General features: G+C 39.2%; 1 long non-coding RNA gene across 1 annotated transcript; it reads left to right on the forward strand.

The window, feature by feature from the left end:
• The first annotated feature begins 334 nt into the window (after positions 1–334).
• LOC131702181 (uncharacterized) lies at positions 335–3723 on the forward strand. The gene is made up of 3 exons (XR_009309335.1): positions 335–511; positions 1370–1794; positions 3509–3723. It is a non-coding gene; the product is annotated as an uncharacterized LOC131702181 (long non-coding RNA).
• The last annotated feature ends 19065 nt before the right edge of the window (positions 3724–22788 follow it).

Genomic DNA, 22788 nt, shown 5'->3' on the forward strand with positions numbered 1-22788 from the left:
GCTTTTCTGTCATAAACTCGCTGCAATGTCTTTTCTTTTCTGAACAGTACAATGCATTCTCCTTTATATAAACTGTTAATAGTTTGATTTTGATATTTACTTAAGAGATCACGAGTCTTTAGAAAAATTCCAAATTTACATATTTCGTATGTCTGACTCGTCATTTGGTAATTATACCCGTGGTGATGCCTTCAAGTTAATCTAGCTATGTGCTTCTTACTTATATATGACATGTAGCGGTAGCATTAGGACTGCTAATCTTGCTTAGTTGTGCTAGCTAGTTGTGAGCAGGGCTACAGCTCTGAATTGGCGCTATCTAGTGTCATGTGTTCATTATCGCATTTTGTTATTACTTTATGTGTAAGATCAACTCGACTGTTTTGTACTAACAGCTGCAAACATTAGTGAAGGCTTGTTGCACACCCTCTCGCGGGATGATATAAGGGATCTTTTTCCAGGCCCTGAGCACTTTCTGAGGAGACGAAGTATCTGGCAAATGATTCATCCTGAGGTAAGGCAGTAGTTTATCTAGGTACAACTCAAAGTAGATCCAGATCTTTGTATTTATATAGTAGCTCTTTTTTTCTTGTAAAGACTAGTCATCCTAGATTAGCTACTGTCTTAATGCCAGCCCAATGGTTGGCACAACAAAAATTGTATTTGGAGTTGGCAATTTCACAAATATGGCTTGGAATAGGACATGTGAAATGACAAAACTGATGCTAGGTTAACAGTATCAAGATGTGCTTTGATAAATTCAACTCTAATTTCCTATATGCATATTGTTGTGGACTTAAATCTTTAAATGTGCTTATAATACCCTGTAATTACTGGTGCATTGCCCCTTAGTAGGACATTTCACTTGAAATGTGTTAGATGCTTATGGACCTTAAAGGTAGTTTAATGTCAAAATGGATCCAAGTCCAAAACAAAAAGGTGTAAGAGCGAACCTGACGCAGCATATGCGAAAAGCATTGTTCATTCCATTTTTTATTATGAAATTAAAAATCAAGATTTGTATCTAAGATCGGTCGTGGTCATTCAAGTGTGCGATATTCTTTTCAGTTTTTGGATAATGGATCCAAGTCCCTTGTCATCTGCTGTGTAGCCAAGTATAATCCTCAACCTCAAATTAATGGGAAAGATGTGCACTATACAATTGATGCACTATCCAATCCAAACATGATTTTATTTTTGTGCTCATCATTTCTATTCATTTGGGGTTGACGCAGGTAGCTGGATCTATACAACTGAAGACATGGGAATTTGACTCATTAGCATTAGATAAACTTTGAGGTCGGAAAGCATCCGACATGGATTTATGAGTGAAATGTCTCTTATAGATAATTTTGACGTTACATATTCACAGGAGCAGGCCTCCGGACACCCACACACCCAAGTCTTAGTGATGGAAGTTCTGCATCCCCTTCGAATGAGCCACCCCAAACGAACCTCCAAGGAGCCACCCCCCTGAAAGGAGCAACTCCCAAGAAAGTTTTACAGCTACCCAGCCCTGAGTATGTAATCTACACAGACACCGAGTTGGAGCAAGTTCGCAAGTATTACTTCGAAATGAAAAACATTGGGAGAGAGGGGGGCTGCACTCTGTCAAAGGAACTTCGGTGCAGACTGGTGAGAAATACCATGACCAACATGGTCTCCATCCTGAGGGCAACTGTTGAGGCTGAAGATGTCAGGTATCCTTCAAAAGAAGAAATCACTGCGATGGCTAAGAGACTTGTAGAATATTATCCCATGCTGCAAGACAAGCCTGGTGGCTCTAAACATTCATGGGTGAGTAGATAAATGACTTAGGAAAATGAAATTCCTGATGTTTTGTTAGTTGAGATACTTAAACTGTATTTCTTGGTGTAGGAGAGTATTGCTCTGTACCATTTCTCCACTCTTCTCTGGAAGTATATGCACTTATGCACACATGGATTAGAAAGCGTAGGATTAGTCTAAGCATGATTCTCACAGCAGTCTAGTCAAATCTAAATCCAATTGGAGGATGCATTTTTCAGGAAGCATTATGTAATCATGACATAATATGCCATAGGTAACACTCTTCAGACAACTTTACAAGAGACTTCAGAATATAAGGTCTCCACAAAGGACACAGGGCCCAACACCTGAGAGGGGCCGTGGACATAAAAGGCGGCGCATAGATTTTGGAACCATTTTCTTTAACCACTGGACCACACAGCCTCCTGTAGCCTTGGCATATTTAGGCGCTGTTGCCAAGGCAGTTACTTTAAGGTCTAATGTCTGAAAAACGTACTTCAGTGGATTTTCCGTTCCGCTAAACACCCGCAACACTTGTAAGACAAAACAAAAATGGTCTAACGTTTCTATTACATTTCACAGCGTGATGTACTTTAAACAAACAACCTGTATTTTTCAAATCTTAATAGTCCTTTTAATAATTATTTGTTGAGGAAACTAAAGACATGAAATATATTTGGTATCTAAGTCAGTGATGTATTCAACGAAGGGGCATTGTTGCAAAAATATAAATCGCTTGGTGCGAGTCACCAAGCGTTTTGAGACGGACGCATCGGCATAAACATTTCAAAGTAACGAGGCATATAACACAAGTGGGGAGCCTGATAAGTAAGAAATGCACTTTATATTTTCGTAATATTAGGCCTTCAACTGACACAATGTTAGCTGAACTGACACAACTTAGTATTAATTACATAATTAGCCTTCCTTTCATCTGGTCATTTTACTTTCTTATATTTAGTGATGCAGATTCAAAGTCCGATTTTTTTTTTCTTCCCCCCCCCAATAATAATAATAAATGACCAGATGAACATATATCATAAATTAAAATGTTTTATTTTAATAATAAAGTATTACTTATGTTTCGGCTTCTGTTTCATTTATTAATGCGAAGGGGTGCTTTCTTTTTAGTGTGCAACCAGAACGGTCGTGCTGTTATAAGTCATTGACTGTTTGTATAGAGCACATCACCGTGCCAGGGTTTCCATCTGCAGGAAGAAAACAAATTTAATTTTAGTATAAAAAATAGAAGAAAGCGGGCACATGAAATAAAACAAAAAAAGAAAAAGACACAGGGAGTCTAGCCCGTGTTGATTTACGGGAAACATTTGCCTTAAATAAATAAACAAATGTTAATCCTACTGTCTCTGTGTTCATAATCTTTATATTTTTATTCTAGATCTTTTAGCTCTGGGAATATCTAGACACTTAATCTGCTTCTCCATATTTATTGTTGCTTAAAAAAAACTTGTCTGTGTGTGTATTAGGGGGAGGGTCTCGTGGCACTGCTTACTTCTGAGTGCTCACTGTTAAAGAATCACCTGTGGCTGTGTGAACAAGGCTTAAGCACGCTCTATGGGGAGGGGGGAGAGGGAGGAGGGAGGAGGGAGGAGGGGGGGTCGATGAATCGATGATAGTATTCATCGATGACGGCAAAATTTGCGATTAATAAATTAATTGTTGCAGCACTAGCAAGCACAATAACTCATCTTTCTCTTTCAAGACGAAAACAGATCTACAGACCAGGATAGCCAACAGGCTCAAGCAAGGCACTACAGAACCCTGCAGGAAGTGTACAAGAGACCGAAGCCGAATAAAGACACAGTTGCCCAACTGCTCGACTTGGAATTTGAGGCTAGAAGAGCATTCATCGATTCAGACACACTCAAGGACCTGGACAGGCCTGCCAAGATCATTGAAGAGTATCCATGCTTTAAAGACCTTAACCATGTAAGTAAACAAACATACTTTACTTCAAGGCAAGAATTAGTCCCTTTAAACCAGAAAAATGTCACAGGATGATACAAGGGACTGGGGTACATACAGACTGTCATTCATAAACACTTTCCCAGTCTCCGCACTGCATGTGTGCCCATCAGGCAGTGACAGTTGAGGCTGGCTGGGGTTGTCTGCTGTGCTTATTCTGTTGAATAGGATGGAGGTGAGTGGGGGGAGGATTGGTTTGCAATCTGAGGCATGATGGTGTGTGAGTTGGACACAGAGAGACAGTGTGTAATTGTGTGTACCTTTGTGTTTGTGTGATCTGCCCAGTTGTCACAAGAGCCTCAATGTTCTATGCAATTTCATTCACTATTTTTGTGGTTTCAAGGGAGATAACTGTATTCATTGAAAGGCTAACACACTACTGAATAGGAAAATGTCTTCACGTAGCCTTCCAAAATCACTGTTAGTTTAGAGCACCATCGTGCACTGTAATACAACTTGAAATTAAAGCGATGTTACACTCTATTTACATCTTATAGTTGTTTTGCACTTGGGTTTGATATAGTCAACTACCTCAAGTAGTTTTTATGTGCGTACCTCGCTTCTTTCGATGTTTAGATGCAGCTTTTGGTCAGCTTGTGTTGCCCATTGAAGCCCATTCATTCCGTAAAGATATCACTCCAAACTCCAAACACTCAAATCAAGGCTATGTTACACCAATGTTGCTTCTCAGTAATTTGTCCGTTTTACTTTTTTGATTCGTTATTTATAAACCCACTTTTGAACATCATTTTATTGCAAGAAGTTCCAATCCAAATTGCAAGTTTTCCGGTTTCTCTCTGATAGCATTGCGCGCCTGAGGCAACACATTGGACCGATTAGTGTCGACAGCGCAAGAGATCTACTTGCGCATTTGTCAGGAAATAAGTGATGTATTGAGTATGTTTAAACAGAACAGAGCATTTTATTTGGAAACTTAAACGGACAAATTTTACAGTATTTCAGAGTTGAGTTTGAGTGTTGTTATGGACTTTTTTTAAATATGGCGTTTCCGACAGAAATTGAGATAATCTAAATATACGATCAATAGACGTAAAAACTATCTGGGGTGGTGTACATCGAATACTAGTGCTAATAATATCTCTATCTAGGCCCTTAGTGTGACATAGATTCCCAAACACCTGTCTTTAGCCTTGTGTTTTGTGATTGTTTCAACACTCAGACTCTGTCATGTTGTTATTTTCTCTTATACCTTCATTTTTTTGATGAATTCATTTTCCTGTTTAGCCCTCAGAGGATCCAAACACTTATCTTCAGAGGAGGCCCCTTTCCTGCCCTGTCCTGACTGTGGATAAAGAAAACTGCATGGTGGCAATCGGGACCACCCCAGTAGCAACCTTCCCAAGAACCATCTGCATGAGAGAGCCCTTTATTTGATGGCATATTATTATGCTCTGCACATGACCTACCCAAAGTGCATTTCTACTCTGCTCTCAGTCCTTCAAACAGAGGTACTGCAAGATGAGATCCATGAGAGGGACACAACTTCGTCCTACAGGAAAGCCATGGCTGAGTGGAAGAGGTTTATTGGAGAGTAGACTTGTCTTCAAAGCGCTTGCATTATGTGCCATTGTTCTGAGTTTGTTGGCTGATCTGGTATGAGAAGATGTATCTCCGTTTATAGACGTTACTAAATAAGGCCTACTTCATTTAAGTTTTTTATTTTGAAACTCAAGGACGCTATCCTCCTTTCTACATTGGATTTTGCCCTTATGAGCATCTCTCTCACCCCAGACTGACTAATCTACCGTAGCCTGCCTATGGCAAGCCGTTTTTACATTTATTCCTTATTTGCTGATATCAACAATTCAATTCTTGATATCAGTATTTGCTGTACATTCTTGATATCAAGAATTGAATTGTGGATATCAAGAATTGGATTGTGGATATCAAGAATTGGATTGTGGATATCAAGAATTGGATTGTGGATATCAAAAATTGAATTGTGGATATCAAGAATTGAATTGTTGATATCAAAAATTCAATTCTGGATATCAACAATTCAGTTCTTGATATCAAAATATGTGCACCTATTTCTGATATCAACAATTGAATTGTTGATATCAAAAATTCAATTTTTGATATCAAGAATTGAATTGCTGATATCAGCAATTAAAGATTAAATGTTAAAACGGCTTGCCATACCTGCCTACCTCATTCCATTCAGACACACCTCACTTCGGACTCTTTGCTGACGTGAGCGTGGAAGTACCTACTGTACCCTCACAAGAGTAGCTGCTGCACTAAACACTTGGGGGGGGGATATCGTCTTAATGATAATGTTATCGGGGCATATTATCGTTCTATCGCCCAGCCCTACTTAATGTAAAAAAAGAGTAGTTTGAGACTCTTGCCAAACATTGTGTGTTGAATCATTGAATAAATGACCATCTGGGGGAATTCAGTGTTGTTGGGTTGTCATTTATAGAAAAGGATAAGTCTTAGTGGTATGACCTGATTTTATTCTATATCAAGGTGCTTGATACAAGGGTATATGTCTAGTTTTCAGCCAATCTCAGTTTTATTGTGAGCCTTTTGTGCTTGTTTTTGTTCATTATGTACCCTTGTTTTGAGACATTTTTCCAAATATTGAGAGGAATGAATTTAGGAAATAAGAGCAAATTGCTTGTTCTAAGGGGTTAGAGGGAGAGGGAGCCAGTCCTGCACTTACCTGTGTTGCAGGATCTCTCCACCAGAGGGAGCCTGTCCTGCGCTTACCTGTGTTGCAGGATCACTCCACCAGAGGGGGCCTGTCCTGTGCTTACCTGTGTTGCAGGATCACTCCACCAGAGGGGGCCTGTCCTGCGCTTACCTGTGTTGCAGGATCACTCCACCAGAGGTAGCCTGTCCTGCGCTTACCTGTGTTGCAGGATCTCTCCACCAGAGGGAGCCTGTCCTGCGCTTACCTGTGTTGCAGGATCACTCCACAAGAGGGGGCCTGTCCTGTGCTTACCTGTGTTGCAGGATCACTCCACCAGAGGGGGCCTGTCCTGCGCTTACCTGTGTTGCAGGATCACTCCACCAGAGGGAGCCTGTCCTGCGCTTACCTGTGTTGCAGGATCACTCCACCAGAGGGAGCCTGTTCTTCACTTACCTGTGGACTGACTCACTCCAGCAGAGGGAACCTCTACACTGCTTACCTGGATCCACATTTACGTCCGCCAGTGAAGCTCGCTCCTGTGGACTTGGTGCCATCCAGTTGGAACATTCACCGGCCAAAGCCTGTAGTACTGTGGTAGTCTTGAAGTAGGTTAGAGAGGGGCGAAGAAGTGAGTCAGTCAGTGGCCCATACAGGGCAATAGTTTATTGAAGAAACTGTTTAATTGTGTAAATATTGTAAATAAAGTTCATTTACCTGAAAACTCAGTGAGTCCGTGCCAGTCGGTGGGAGCGAAAAGTCAGTGACCAGTAGCGTCACACTACCAGTCTTGTTACAATATATATATATATATATATATATATATATATATATATATATATATATATATATATATATATATTGTAAGATAGCGGGTTGGGTGAGACAGCAGGGAGGGGGTTAAAACCTCCCTGCGAGAGCGAGGAAACATGTGAGAATGCACTGGTTGTTAATTGTTTTATTAATGATTGTCCGCACCTGAGCGTGATTTGGGGGGTTTAAAAGGAGAGCAAGCAGTCTGCTCGGGGCTGCTGAGGAGAAGGAGGCAGAAAGGGGTGCTCTGCTTCCTGGCAGTGTGTTTTGTAAGGACGGGGAAACAGCGTAGCTGTCCCATGTTAGTCAAGGTGTTCCTGTGTGTTAGTTAATGCTCGTACAGAGCTAGGCGTTTGTTTTGTATTTTGTTTATTTTTGTGTTTATTAAACATAGCGTACCAGCGCTTAAAAAAATCAATTTTTGTCGTGTTGGGTCTATTTTTAAAGGGGCAACGAACCCGAGTGGGTGCAATCATTTACATTTGGTGGCAGCGTGTGTGGGCGCCCCTACGACCCCAAAAAAAATAAATAAAATAAAATAATGGATTTAAAGGAGTTGATTGAAATGGTCAATCGGAACACCGCTGCTCAGAAAGAGCAGATAAAGAAGTGGAGACAGGACTGGGGGCTACCTGATCCGGAGCCCACAGAGCTAGACCTGCTGCTCCAGAAGTGGGAGCAGGTATGGGTAACTCCGCCGCTTCCGGAGCCCAGAGGAGAGGAGCTGCCGCTGCCAGAGCCCAGAGGGGAGGAGCTGCCGCTGCCAGAGCCTAGAGGGGAAGAGCCGCCGTTGCCGGAGCCCAGAGGGGAGGAGCCGCCGCTTCCGGAGCCCAGGGAGGAGGTGAAAAGCATACCTCCACCACAGCCCCGACCACCACCCCTACGGTCCAGTCCGGCGTCGCTGCGTCCGGTCCCTCACCCCTTGCTCCTGGACACCCTGTCGGTTAGCCTGGACCTCCCGTCACTAGACCTGGAGCCCAGGAGTCGGCAGAATCGGGCACAGTTCTGCACCTGGTCCCCTGCTCCGCTCCTCCCGGACACTAAGACGTCGCTGCGCTGCTCCCAGACGTCGCTTACGCTACCCCTGGTCACCGCTTCGCTCCCCCTTGCTGACCGGACGTCGCTGCACTGGGTCCCAGCTGCAGACCTCTGCCCGCTGCTGCAGCCTCCAGTGCCCCGGTTGCCGTTCTGGTCGCCCCGTCAAACCGTTGGGGTCCTTCGTCGCTGGTGCGCGGTCCCTACTTGGCTGAGCCGGGACGTGGACCGATCCACCCTCGAGTTCGCCCGTGGAAGAGGGCGAAAATGGACATTTGTGGACTCGAGGGTGGGTGGTTGTGTTTTAGGGGAGGAGGTGGCCGTTTCGTGGCCTGTGTCTTGTAAAGACAAGGGGGGGATGTGTAAGATTGCGGGTTAGGTGAGACAGCAGGGAGGGGGTTAAAACCTCCCTGCGAGAGCGAGGAAACATGTGAGAATGCACTGGTTGTTAATTGTTTTATTAATGATTGTCCGCACCTGAGCGTGATTTGGGGAGTTTAAAAGGAGAGCAAGCAGTCTGCTCGGGGCTGCTGAGGAGAAGGAGGCAGAAAGGGGTGCTCTGCTTCCTGGCAGTCGGGAGTGAAAAAGTAAGTGCTGTAGAAAACCAGTGTGTTTTGTAAGGACGGGGAAACAGCGTAGCTGTCCCGTGTTAGTCAGGGTGTTCCTGTGTGTTAGTTAATGCTCGTACAGAGCTAGGCGTTTGTTTTGTATTTTGTTTATTTTTGTGTTTATTAAACATAGCGCACCAGCGCTTAAAAAAATCCATTTTTGTCGTGTTGGGTCTATTTTTAAAGGGGCAACGAACCCGAGTGGGTGCAATCCTTTACAATATATATATAATATTTTTTCGGATGTTTCAGGCAAAAGCTTTTCTACAGCTGTGTAGGAAGAAAAGTAAACACATTGCACTAAACTTGTTGACTAATGAGCAGCACAGGTACAGGTGTTTGATTAACTGATTCCCATTTGCTACTTTTTCACTTTGTAAAATTCCAAATTGCAGAAAACTAAGTAAACATGTAGAGAACCAACCATATCAAAAAACAGTTAGAATGTGGAAAGTGCACCACAGCCCACCTCCCTGTACACTTCCCAGCCAATGGGTGCAGGAGACTCCAACACTCAACGATGACGTGACTTTAAGAAGCAGTTCCAACACCAGAGAACTTCAGTTCAGAGAGACAGGCTGTAACAGGCTTTGGTGTACAAGTGCTGTGGCGTTTCAGAATGCTGAAATGAGAGAAGTGCTCTTGTGCACAGTTTGTGCGCTGCTCTCCGCAGGTAAGAGAAAATTAGTCACTATGACACAGATTTTTTTTTAAAATGCATTAAAAAATTTTAATAAAATCTAAAGTTTTATATTTAGATAAAATTTATTATTGTTGTTCTTTTTAAGTGAAAAACAAAACGTTTTTTATGCTATGTTTTTTCATCTTGTTTTGAATAAATTCTACAGGTTCCAATTACTGATGCATTTACTACAATACTATAGTAAGATGATAGAATAAAAAACAATTCAAAATATAAATAAGTTCATGCACACAATTGTAAGTCGCCCTGGATAAGGGCGTCTGCTAAGAAATAAATAATAATAATAATAATAAATGATTAAAACATTATTAACATACAAATGAACATTAAAAAAAAGTTTGGGAACGATGTCACGTAGAACTGTTCTGTTTGTGCATGCTGGTAGCTCTCAACTGTCTATATATTGAATAAGTGAAATATTGTGTGTGCTTATTTTGAACTTTGACCTCCAGCTGTGACCCCCAAAAACTGTAATGGCTATAACTTGGGAACCAAGTCACGTACAACTGTTCTGTTTGTGCATGCTGGTAGCTCTCAACTGACTCTATATAATGAATATGTGAAATATGGATTTGGGGGTCACACACTGTGACCCCCAAAAACTGTAATGTCTATAACTCGGTAATCATGTCATGTAGAACTGTTCTGTAATAATAATAATACATAATATTCTTGCAGCATAATTTGTCATGTCCAATTTTTGTAACAGTTTTATTGTATTAAGAAAACAAGATTCTTACAAATACACACATCTGTTGTCAATTGACATCAAAATTTCATAATATTTTTTAATCTAAGTATAACAGTAAGTGAACAGATTATGCAATATAGAACCACTGAAAATGTGAAAATGTAAGTACAATATCATATATAGAACATGTATAGCTAACCATGTATGGTCTGTCCAGAAATGTTCTTGGCCTTGACCTTTCACCTCTCTTTCAAGGTCAAATGCTAAATTCCAGGATATGAAAGCTTACACAATGATTTGGGCTATAGAATATCAGTATTGAAGATTTTTAAAAGGTCCCTATAGAACAATTTATACTATTGAATTCACATCTACTGCACTTTTAAAATTACACACTTACAAAACAACCATACAACGCAGACAAAGTTTCTCCAGAAACTTCAATTTTTAGTTATTATTCTTATTCTTATTCTTGTTTCTGACATGTTTTTCTCCACGTGTCTTCTCCTACAGCTTTCAACTGATCACCTTGATATTCGGCACAGCCATTGCACTATATCTGCATATTTATGCTATTGTTTTTATTACCAATCACACTTACGGATTTGGGGGTCTCGGGCTGAGACCCCCCAAAATTGAATCATTTATAATTCAATTTTACTGAATAAGTGAAATATTGTGTGTCCTTGATGTAAAACCTTTATTTTGAACTTTGACCTCCGGCTGTGACCCCCAAAAACTGTAATAGCTATAATAACACAGGAACCATTTGACTTATAACCTTTCAGTTTGTGCATGATGTTAACGGTCAACTGCCTCTATATAATGAATAAGTGGAATATGGATTTGGGGGTCACAGGCTGTGACTCCCAAAAACTGTAATGGCTATAACTCAGGAACTGTGTCACTTAGAACTATTCTATTTGTGCATGCTGGTAGCTGTCAACTGACTCAATATAATGAGTATAATGAGGAATATTGTGTATACTTGATGTAAAACCTTTATTTTGAACGTTTACCTCTTTTTTTGGGGTTCACAAATGGTTTGACAGCTTATACATCCTTACAGACTGCAGATAGACTCATGTTTACTATTGAACACGCATAGCAAACAACTAAGCCCCTACAGAAATGTCTTGGACTTTGACCTTTGACCTTCAAACTGGACAATTCATGGTTTTGACAGTATATAGCTCCTTACACACTGCAGATAGAGTGATGTTTACTATAGAACCTGTATAGGAAACCAAGCATTTTACAACGCGACAAAGTTTCTTCAGAAACTTCAATTCTAGTTGTCTGCATTGTAAAATGCAGAGTTTGTTTCTCGGGTTCTTTAATATTAATATTATTATTAGGCTTCCAAGCCAGAATGGCTGGGAAGCCTATTGTTTCTGTTAGGATTATAATTTTTTTTTTCTTCCTTTCTTTTTTCAAATGGCTCTAAAATTGCACGGAACCATTGCACGGAAACTCATGAAACTTGGTAGGGTGGTAGGCACCTAAGGGAAGGTAATGTGTGCAAATATGTGCAATATAACCATAGCTGAAATTTGATTGGCTCACGGCTGTCATGTTTTTTTTATGCAGCGAGTTGCTTTGCACAAACTAGATAGACAACCTTGCTGCAACAGAGTTTGCTACTCCTCCTATTTTTGTGTCGTCTGCAAATTTAACAGGTTTGCTTACTATATCAGAATCTAAATCATTAATGTAGATTAGGAATAGCAGAGGACCTAATACCTAGCTCCATTTTGAGGTTTCTCCTCTAATCAGTACTTTCTGTTTTCTATATGTTAACCACTCCCTAATCCATGTTTATGCATTTCCTTGAATCCCTACTGCGTTCAGTTTGAGAATTAATCTTTTATGCAGGACTTTGTCAAAAGCTTTCTGGAAATCTAAATAAACCATGTCGTATGCTTTGCAATTATCCATTGTCGAAGTTGCATTCTCAAAGAAATCAAGCAGGTTAGTTAGACACAATCTCCCTTTCCTAAAACCATGCTGACTGTCTCCCAGGATATTGTTACCATATAGGTAATTTTCCATTTTGGATCTTATTATAGTTTCCATAAGTTTACATACAATAGAAGTCAGGCTTATTAGTCTGTAGTTACCTGGTTCGGTTTTGTCTCCCTTTTTGTGGATCGGTATTACATTTGCAATTATCCAGTCTGTTGGTACAACCCCTGTGTCAAGAGACTGTTGCATGATCTTGGTTAGCGGTTTGTAAATAACTTCTTTCATTTCTTTGAGTACTATTGGGAGGATCTCATCCGGCCCAGGGGATTTGTTTATTTTAAGAGCTCCTAGTCCCTTTAACACTTCTGCCTCTGTTATGCTAAAGTTATTTAAAACTGGATAGGAACAGGTCGACTTGTGGGGCATGTTGTCCGTGTCCTCCTTTGTAAAAGCCTGTGAAAAGTCATCATTAATGTATTTGCTATTTTTTTCTTCATCTATGATTTTGCCATTTGTGTCTCTTAGACATTTAACCTCCTCTTTCAATGGTCTCTTGCTGTTATAATATTGGAAAAACATTTTGGAATTGGTTTTAGCCCCCTTAGCAATATTGATTTCTATCTCTCTCTTGGCCTTTCTAACTTCCTTTTTGACTTGTGTTGCAGTTCCTAATCCATGTGCATGCATTTCTTTGAATCCCTACTGCGTTCTGTTTGAGAATTAATCTTTTATGCAGGACTTTGTCAAAAGCTTTCTGGAAATCTAAATACTATGGAACACCAATAGGAACAAGAATGCCTTGGAAGCTGTCATCTCCCCCCGGCCCCCTCCCCCCAGCATGCAGGTTTTAATATGACCTAGCAGTGTCAGTGAGACTGTAAGTCGCCCTGGGTAAGGGCGTCTGCTAATAAATAAATAAATAAATAAATAAATAAATAAATAAATAATAATAATAATAATATAAACATTTTGGAGCATAATAAGTAAGTGTGCAGGTACTATGTTTGTTTAACTTTAAAATCTTTCTACCCTGCACCTTGAAAGACTTTGAATGTGTATATGTTTTGTCTTTGTTTACTAGCAGCCCCCCATCCTATTTCTCAGAGCGTCCATTTCTCAAGGAAGAAATAAACAGTGGTTGTTCCGCTATTTTGGCCTCAAAACTGCCTTTGGTGTGTTTCTTTTGTCCGCCACCGCCACAATATGTATAAACTTTTGTTTGCATGTTTGGCAGAGCACCTAAAAATGTAATCCTGTAAGATGCTAGAGAATAGATTTATACCGTGTGTGTGCGCGTATACAGTGTCGTCCAAAGTTTACAAACCCTAATTTATGGAAGTGTAACACCCTACAATTAATGTTGAATAAATGTATATAGTACATTCCTATCAACACCCCTATTTATTTATGGTAAATATGTGTAGATGGTACATTCCAAAAATCCCCCTATTCTTCGGTTTTCTAATATAAAAAAAGTTCCAAACAAAAAACTGTCAGTTCAGCTTGTTACAGCTATACACTGCTTTGTTTGTTTTGTGCTCTTGTAGCCCTTATATTTTCAAAGAAACAAGAAATCACCATTTAATGTGTGCAACAGAAGCATACATTGGGATACCTCTGACAAACAACTGTGGATATCGGCCATTTGCAATATATGCTGAGAGCTTGAGGGTGGAAGACTCATTCAAATAAAGATATGAATGCACAATTGAATAATAATAATAATAATAATAATAATAATAATAATAAAAGCTTCTGCTCGGAACTCAAATATAGGGGAATGGGGAAGAGCTGCAAGTCTCACGCTGTCACTGGAAGAATTGCATGAAGCTTGTGCCTTTGACAATTAAAGAATATTGGTGGATGTAAATATCTCTGTGATGTATTTGTAAGGGTCTTTTAATAGACCCTTTTATTAGAAATAGTGTACAGACCCTGATTAGCAATAGTACTATAATAATAATAATAATAATAATAATAATAATAAAAACTACATGCCAAGCAAGTACATAAAGGGGAATTATCTGACTACAACATTTTAATTTCAAACAACAAAAGTGAACTCGCTCTGGATAAAAGCATCATGCTAGAAAGAAAACAGTGGGTTCTGTATGGATACGACAGGGCAGAGAGGCAAGGACAAAAATATATATTATTATTATTATTATTATTATTATTATTATTATTATTATTATTATTATTATTTATTTCTTAGCAGACACCCTTAAATTTAAACTCTTTATTTAAAAAAAAAACAAATCTATACAAAATATACATTTTTAAAAAATCGAAACACGTCATGTCCTTGTATCGATCCTCAATCCTAGTACTATAAGAAGGATAGGAAAATGATGTCACAAGTGGGTGGAGTTAGTAAACAGTGGAGCCATTTCTGGAGCCCGTAGAGCACTTTAACAGTGCACTTGCAGTGCTTTTAACTTATTTGCGCTTGCCCTGGCAAAATGTTTCTTGACTTAATCAAGCATTAATACACATAAATAACAGTCAGTCACTTTATATTAACGATATTTTGTATTGTTATTAAAAAAATCCCAGTATATCCTGGTGCTGCACCACAGCATCTCTGCAATGTATTCAGTACTAAGTGGGCTCCACAAATGGCGCCTGTAATTGAGTACCGAAATGCATCATGGGATTGACTGTCCTATCCTTCTTTATATAATCCCGTACATTAAAGGATAGGCCACTCACACTGTAAGGGTGTTAGGATTTCAAAGTTCCAGAACTCAAGGTGATAGTAGTTTTATGACCCCTTTATTGATTGATTTATGGCCCCTAAGTCCCGCCCTTCCAGTGATGTGTTTTATTCCTCCCACATCCTGTGACACGTTTCATCCCTTCCACATCCGCTTACGCTCCTGGGACAAGTCTGGGCTTGTTTCAATTTCCGGGGCGAAGGGTGGTCTTTCACGAATGATAAAAGGAGGAACACATTCTCTAGCCTCTTAAAAAGAGTTACAAAACCATGGCTTCTGAAAGCTTTAGATATTTTTCGGACAAAGCCATTCTTGAGGATGATGATGTCTTGATGGCACACCCCGTTAATGAGGAGGAGGTTGCAGGGACGGTTTGTCAAATGGGTGTCATGAAAGATCTTATAAAAGCTTTTGAAAATATGAGTCTTGACTCATTGTTGGAGCCTGAGGAAGCCCCGACAGATCTTTCGATCAAATCTTAAATATTGCAAAGGGTCGCCTGGCCTCTCTACTAGAAGTGATCATAAACTGTGATCTGAGGAAAAATTGTGAAGGTTGTGCGGTGGACCAGCTTAGCCAGCGAAGACATAGTTGTCTTTTTGAAGCGGATATTGGATATTTCAACAACCGTTTTGAAGTAATACTAGAAAAAATTCACATTCCTTAGCTAAAAATTCTGGTGTCTAAAGCTCTTGCTTGTTTCAATATTCACCCCTCTTTGACCAAGATCAAGAAACTGGTGGAGGACATTTTACAAGAATTAAGGCTGGAGTCCTACATAAGAGAGAAACTATAGCAAATCCAAGAAGATCTGGATGATGAGACCAAAGCCGTGGTCAAGAAAATAACTAATTCCTACTACCATCGAAGTTTTACTCATCCCAGAGCTCCTTTAGCATATTACGGTGCTAGTGACTTTGAATATGGGGAATATCTTGACTCCAGCTAAAATACGCAATGCAATGGAATCACTGCTGTGTGAGTTAATAGCCGAAAAAGTGTCATGTAGGAGACTCTTTCAAAATAGCCTGTCTGTAAATGTAAAGATATACAACCTAAAAAGAGTTACAGACTTAATACATGATGACGAATGGGTTGTGATGCTTAGACTCTGTACAAAGTAATACCCCCTTAAATTAGTTCCTAAAGAGAATGATCCCTCAAATGTTTAATGAAATAGAATCCTGTAAGTGTGTGCATATAATTGTTTTGTATGTCTACGGGTTTGAAGTATGTCTTTACCAGATAGACTGTGGTTTTATGTCCCGATATAACAAAGATTGTCCAAGACATGGTATCCTTTTTAATGGACAGACACCCCCTTTATCTATGAACTTTATAAAACTTGTAAAGGTTCCTGTGTTGAATGATAAACTGTGAATAAAAACCTTTTGAACAGAGATCACAAGGCATTTGTTATACTTTTTTCTGTGGGAATGGCATAAAATCACATAAAAAATATACTGTGATACTTCAAATCCCTTCAAAGGGCCCTGGGTAATGAGGGTTTTAAGGTGGATGGGCCTTTGTTAACATCTTGGTTATCTGAACAAGATTCATACACCTTACACAAACCGTCCAGAAGCAACTTTAAAAGAAATAGGGTTTATGTTTCTGATATTAATTACCAATGGCAGGCTGATTTGGTGGATATGACAAATTTGTCAAAAGAAAATGGCGGTTACAAATGTATGTTAAATTTATGTTACTGCTGAAAAATAAAAGGTCTAAGGCTGTAACAGAGGCTTTCAAGAAGATCCTGGGGTGTGGCCGGACCCCTAAAAAACTGCAAAATGATAAAGGGACAGAATTTTTAAACAATTTCAAAACTTACTAAAAAAATACAAAATACACCATTTTACAATGGGTAGCGAATTAAAAGCCTCTATTGTCAAAAGATTTAACTCTGTGGCAATGTGCCCCGCCCCTGTGTGTATTTTTGTGTTTTACGTTGTATGTTGCGTGTGTTAATGTTGGTGTATTGTAGTTGGTACACGGGATATAATGTGGGTAATGAGCACGAGTGTTAAAAATGTATAATTGTATTTAGGCATGGGGATTGCACTTCACTTCACGTGCATTTAAAGTATTTAATATGTGAGCACGGGGTTGCACAGAATTAGTTCACGTGCTGGGATTCAAGTGAATAATTAATTGGTACTTGAATCCCAGCACAATTGTATATATAAATACACATCTCATTCACTTGGGGTTGTTGTGTGTTCAGGGCGAAGGAACGGGAGAGAGTGAGGAGAGAAAGATTAAGCAATTGCTACGTGGTGCTGGAGGACCAGTGTTTAGTGTTCATCCCTGTTTGTTAGTGTCTGTTCGTTTTGTTTGTCTGTTTATTTTGGCTTAAGTGTCGTGTCCTGTGTTGTGTTTTGTTCAAACCTTTTATTTACAATAAACCGGCGCAAGCAAGCGCATTTACCATTTCATCCGTCCTGTCTGTGTTATTAATTTCCTGGTTCTGATGTCACCACTCAGCCAGCCGTGTGACAGACTCCGAAAACAAAAATGTTTCAACACCCATAAATATACAGATAAACTACAAGAAATGGTTATAATAATTCATACCACCACAGTATTAAAATGTCCCCCTCAGAGGTTAATGAAGACAATTCATTTGATGTGTTTAAAAACTTATACTCTATGGAGGTTCCCATCAAATGCCCTAAATTTAGGTTTAGGGTAGGGGACTGTGTCAGAGTTTCAAAGCTAAGAGCTCCCTTTTATAAAGGGTTATGAACAGACTTTCACAGGTGACATTTTTACTATAGCCGAATATCTGCCAAGAGACCTCCCTGTGTATAAACTGAATGACTATGGTGGAGAAGAAATAACAGGAACCTTTTATGAACCCGAACTGCAGAAGATAAGTGCAAAGACTGATAGGATGTTTAGGGTCAAGAAGATTATGGTGTCTAAAAAAAAAAAATGGTAAAAAGTATCATCTTATAAAATGGCTCAGTTGGCCGAAAAAAATTAACAGTTGGGTTATAGAGCCTCTAAGACATCAGAGTAGGGTTTTATACCGATATCATTTCAGATCAGGCTGTTGGAGATAGCAGCGTTCCTCTTCTAATGTGCATCCCTATTGAAGAAACAAAGACCAATATAGTTACAATAACGTATGATCACCCTCATTATGTGCCAATCAGCAAGACCAGTTTTGATTCTATAACTATACAAATTAAGACTGATCAAAACACTCTGGTTCCATTTCACTTTGGGAAGGTTATAGTGAAGCTGCATTTACGACCTGTTAAACAACATTTTTATACATCATTGAAAAAAGAGACCTTATTGGAGTTCTAATCCTTATATAATCTACTACAAAAATTAAGACGGAGATGGATTGCCTGGATTTTGCGGGGCCCCTGTAATGTATGGGGCGGGTATTAGTGGTATTTTTAGAGGTATTTTCAGAAAAGCCCTACCTTTACTTAGATGGGGTTTTGAAATCGCTAAACCGCATTTTAAATCAGCCGCTAAAAATATTGCAAGAGATGTGGTTTCAAATGTCCTAACATCCCATAATCCTCATAACCATGATTCCAACCAGTCAGGATCTGGTTTAATGTCAAGAGGTCATAGGAGAAAACGTCGTAATCACCGGGGAACTCGTTCACGGCCTCTCAAAAAGGCTAGACGCTCAAGATCTAAATCATTTAGCAACAACGCGTAGAGAAGCTGTAATAAACCAAAGAAGCAGAGAAAAAGAAACTCAAAAAAGAAAACTAGAAATAACTTTTAAAACATGGCTCTGGTTCACCATGTGTCTCAGGAATGTGTCAAATCCGAACTGGATTTATTTATGGTGCCCTTTACACAACCAAGTATAGATAAAAGCTGTATGTGGAAATACCCCTCAAATTTTATATAGCCGGAAATGGTGAAGATTACCTAGATTTGAATAATACTCTTTTAAGGCTTTCATTTAAAATGTCTAAGGCCAATGAGGTGGATATAGACAATGCTAGTCAGGTAGGAGTTATTAATTATCCCGTAGCTACGATGTTTTCACAAGTTGATGTAACTTTAGGAGAACGACTGATTAGTCAAAGCAGTAATACATACCCCTACAGAAGCCTTATAGAGGTCCTGCTCAACTATAGCAAAGAAACATTGGAGACTCAATTTGCTGCAGGGTTGTTTTTCAAAGATGTGCCAGAAACATGGACGTGATAGACCCCACACAGGCCAATACAGGTTTAGAAAGAAGACACGCTTTTACTAGAATAATAAGCCACATATTTGAACTTTTTGGACCTCTGCACTCTGATATTTTTTTTCAAGAAAAAACTCATGTTAAATGGTATCAATACCAAAATTAAAATGGTAGGGCCAGTGATAGATTTTGTTTAATGTCTGATGGAGCAGATCATTACAAACTTAAAATTTTAGAAGCATCTCTCTGTGTCAAAAAAGTTAAAGTATCCCCTGAGGTAAAAATAGGCCATGCGCAGGCCCTGATGAATTCAAATGTTAAGTACCTGTGATGGAGTACACCCCGCCCCTATATATATTATATATATATATATATTATTATTATTATTATTATTATTATTATTATTGTATTTGTAGGCGGGTGGACGAAGCTGTCCGTCCTAATCTTTATTGTGTTTATGTGCGGGCGGTCGAGCACCATCCGTCTTTTATTATTTACTGTTTGAGACCGGCGAGAGAGCCAGTCTTGTAATATGTAGTCGTGGGAATGGAGTTAAAACCCCTTCCCTATAACTCTCATGGAAATGTGGCAGCCACGAATATAAAAGACCCACTCTCGGATCAGAGGGGTGGTTGGATGTTCAGAGGTGGAACGAGAGCGAGAGTGAGAGAAGTGAGAGAATTAAAAGAATTAAAAGAAACAAAACATATAGGACCAGTGAAGGCTATTGCCCAGCCTGACCTGTGTTATTTTTGCGTTCGAGATTTGTTTTGTTTACCTTTTTTATTTCGCTCTGTGAGCAAGTTTCTTTTTGTTAAAACTTTTTATTTTATTTCTGTATTTAATTAAACGGCGCGCTGCGTCTTTTTGCCCTGCACTACTGCCTGTGTTTTCTTTCTGGTTCCTGTACCTGACATCACCACCCACACGCCACACAAAGCCACCTGTGACAGTACCCCATTGAAAGTGTACTACCTAGGGGAAGTAGAGTATGTAATCAAGAAAATATATTCCTAGGCCAATAACTCAAGTCTGTGGTTATAGGCTTAACAGATAATGATGTCTTTAGTGGTGCATATGATAAAAACTCCTTTAACTTTAAACATTTTAATGCCAACTTTATAACATTGTACGTCGATGGTGAACAAATACCCTCAAAACCTTTTCAACCTAGCTATACTGTAGAAAACAACCCAGTTCATGAATATTACAGTTTAATTCAGGCCACTGGTTGGCATCTCAAAGACAAGCCTCCAATTATTGATCACATTGATTTTCCTCGGGGTTATACCCTCTATGCTTTTAATCTAACTCCTGACCAGGAAGCTGGTGATCATTTTTCTTTAGTAAAATCAGGAAATATGCATCTTGAAATGAGCTTTTCAGCAGCACTCCTTGACACAGTGAATATGCTAGTATATGCAGTGTTTGAGAACGTTATAGAGCTATCACAACAACAAGCAGTGCTCTTTGATTACTGAGAAGCAGTCTGAAAACACCATTTCAGGTTTTAAAATGAATACCTTAAAATTTTCAGTCCTAATGGCTGACAATCCTTTTACTAGGAGGTTTTTTTTTTTTTTTTTTGCTTTTTACGGGGTTTTAGCTTGTGACCAACTCCCTAAAGAAGAAAATGTAAAAATTCCCTGCAATGTTTATTGTCAACACAGCCCCTCAAAATCAACCTGGAAAACATTGGTTGGCTATCTATTTAAAAGAAGATGGAACTGGAGAGTTTTGTGATTCTTATGGATATCCACCGGACTTTGCTTATTTTCCTAAAACTATTTCACAGTTTTTATTCAAGAACTCTAAACAGACAGTGTATAATAATCAACCTACAGGGACTCCTGACAGCTACCTGTGGACATCACTGTGTATTTTTCTTACATCACTGATCAAGGGGTCTTTCTTACCAAAAGGAGCTGGATCTGTACAGTAAAGAATTTGATAAAAAATGATTTGATGGTCCACAATTTTGTTCAACGAATGTATACATCTAAAACGTCTAGTGTAAAGCCACTTTTTATGTGTTCAACATGTAAATTCATGCCACGATTTTAAAAAGTGTCAGAAATGTTAGAAAAGGTTTTAAAAAAGGACCTGGTCCGACATTATTATTTTACCTTTCTGGTCCAATGTCGGACCCTGTCAGACATCATCAAAAAGATGTAAAAAACAGGTCTCTAGTCGTTTTTTCTCCGGAAAAAGCCATGAAAACCATTCACTGGCCGCGTGAGACAGATAGGAGCCGAGAGAAGCCGAAAAAACGGGCGTATCTGAGAAATACAGATAGTCCTGGCACCACAGAGATAACACGGACATAAACAAACAAGATAGCTGCTTCTGCGTCCAGCGCTCAAAGAATATCACAGACATTTGCTGAGCTTTTTTGAGATGTTTTAGTAATACAATAATGACTTGGATCGCATTATTGAGGAGTTTGGTTATAAAACGAGTGATCAAGAGATGATTTATTGGTATGCACTACTATGAAGAGGTATGTGAAAAATACAGCAAACAAGGAGTGGGGCGGGGTACTGAGTTGATATGCAGTGCCTTTTAAACCTGTTTTACTGTGAAAAAAATACTTTTAAACAGCACGTGTAAACTAAACTGCGCGTGTGAAAATAAATTGGGCCTGACGCACCTGAGTAAATGGACTGAGTAAATGGAATAAATGCACAAATTAGTTCACGTGCTGGGATTCAAGTGAATAATTAATTACTAATTGAATCCCGGCACAGCAGTATGCATGTTTCACTCACTCGGGGTTGTGTGTTCGGTGAGTGAAGAACAGGTGTGGAGAGGAGAGAATTAAAAAAAACTAAACTAAGGAAAAAGTAAATATTAGTTGCTTTGACTCACCGTGTTTGTTTGTCTGTTCTTCCACTGTTTCAGTGTTAATCCATTTTGTTTGTCTATTTATGTTGGCCTCAAGTGCTGTGTGCTGTTTTCTGTTTAAACCTCTTATTTTACAATAAATGCACTGAGCGCCGCCGCGCCTCAGTTTCACTTGCCAATACTACCTGTCTGTAGTTAACTTTTCACACTGGTTAACAGGCTTTCTCTCTTTTTAAGGGTGTGTTTCTTATTACATAGATTTTTTTTATAATGAGCTGTGTTTTTTGAGTTGTTTTAATTGTTTGGTGGTCAAGGGGATGTTGCCCCTTAAAGTGTTTAACGCTATTTCAGCAATAGATTTGATAAGATCGCCTGAGGCTTCTTATAAAACAACTCTTCTCTGCTGAAAAGAACCGTTAATTAGTCTTTCAAGTATTGGAAGATTCCATTTTATTCTGACCGACATGACTTTTAATGATACAACCCCCCGTGAAATAACAACTATCAAAGAAAAACAAGATTAGTTATAAACATTTAGTCTTGGTGTTTGTCATTAGATATGAAACAAACCAGACCGTAGGCGATAATCTTCAGGGGTTTGTGCTTTTAGATAATCTTCAGGGGTTTGTGCTTTTAGATCTACTAAGAAATATCTGTAAGGTACTTTTGTGGCGTCTTCAAAAGCTTCTAAAAACATGGTGTTTCTAGGGTACATCTGATGGGCTAATGTGTTCATATGAAGTTTGTCTCTGGGGTTTTTAAAAAGAATAATGTAATTGGCATTTAAGTCTATAGTACGACTCATTTTTCCTTG

This window comes from Acipenser ruthenus, chromosome 29 (genome assembly GCF_902713425.1).
Source record: "Acipenser ruthenus chromosome 29, fAciRut3.2 maternal haplotype, whole genome shotgun sequence".
NCBI lineage: Eukaryota > Metazoa > Chordata > Actinopteri > Acipenseriformes > Acipenseridae > Acipenser > Acipenser ruthenus.